Source organism: Scomber japonicus, chromosome 10 (genome assembly GCF_027409825.1).
Source record: "Scomber japonicus isolate fScoJap1 chromosome 10, fScoJap1.pri, whole genome shotgun sequence".
Lineage (NCBI taxonomy): Eukaryota > Metazoa > Chordata > Actinopteri > Scombriformes > Scombridae > Scomber > Scomber japonicus.
The window spans coordinates 24,851,188-24,852,174 of record NC_070587.1 but is presented as its reverse complement, the minus strand read 5'-3'; the positions used below and the strand labels follow the sequence as shown (position 1 = coordinate 24,852,174).

The window sequence follows — 987 nt, the reverse complement described above, 5'->3', positions numbered from 1 at the left end:
CAGCTGTCCAGGTAGTGTGTGTCTGGCTCAGTGTTACAGTGCTGGTAGAGTATCTCTGTATTTGGTTGCAGGTTGTTTTAGAGTCTGTCGCTGAGCTGCTGCAGAGCTTGGCCCAACCACAGTACAAGGTTGCACACTTCAGACTAACTCCTATAAGGAAGCTTTGAAGTTGAACCTTCATAGGTGGTGGTAGAAAATAACAGTTTTCAATCAAAGTAGCCATATGACTTATGACGTGAATGAAGTAAATGTTCCTTGTTGACTGTTGCAGGCAGAGCTACTGATGAGCTGCTCAGTGTGGAGATGAAGGTCATGCTGCAGACTGACTGAAGGTGAGTCATGCTGCAAAACCAGTAAAATTTATATTAATGTGATAAAATATAACACAAAATACCATGGTGATGATCAAACCCTGAGCATAGCAGCTGGCTGTGACCAGTAGTGTTCCTGCTTTACTATTTTCTTTACAGCAGTGTGGAGCAGCTGGCCTGTAGGGGGCAGTACACAGCAGGAACCAAGACTGATGTCAGGTATGTGTCCAATCCTGTACTGCCATGGCAGACTTCCCTATCTGCTGTGGAGATATTCTATTAAGCTAACATGTGAATTGCAATGTGTTTAAAAACTCAAGTGCTCTCTAGTAATGTGTTCTTTTCTTTTTAGTGTTGCTTGACTGGTGTGGAGAACTGGAGTCCACCTGCTGGGATGTGACCAGGCACTTCTGCTCAGCCTGAGTTTGAGGATGAAATTTAAACTGTCTAACATTGATTACATGAATTTTACTGGAATGTAAGATCTGTGATGGTTGAATAAAACTTGAAAAATCTGCAGCAACTGTTTGGTTTATATTAGGCTTTCTTCCCCCCCAGATTTGACTACATTATGAGTGTATTCAACAGACTGTGCAATAGCTCACAACTACATGCTTTAGAGTGTAAAGAAGTTTATACATGTCTACATTGTCAGTATAAGACAATTAGAAAGAAT

The 987-nt window shown here is 41.4% G+C and overlaps 1 long non-coding RNA gene across 1 annotated transcript; it reads left to right on the top strand.

The window, feature by feature from the left end:
- Positions 1-269: 269 nt before the first annotated feature.
- On the top strand, positions 270-768 carry LOC128366735 (uncharacterized). Its single transcript, XR_008321891.1, has 3 exons — positions 270-309; positions 471-530; positions 664-768. It is a non-coding gene; the product is annotated as an uncharacterized LOC128366735 (long non-coding RNA).
- Positions 769-987: the final 219 nt, after the last annotated feature.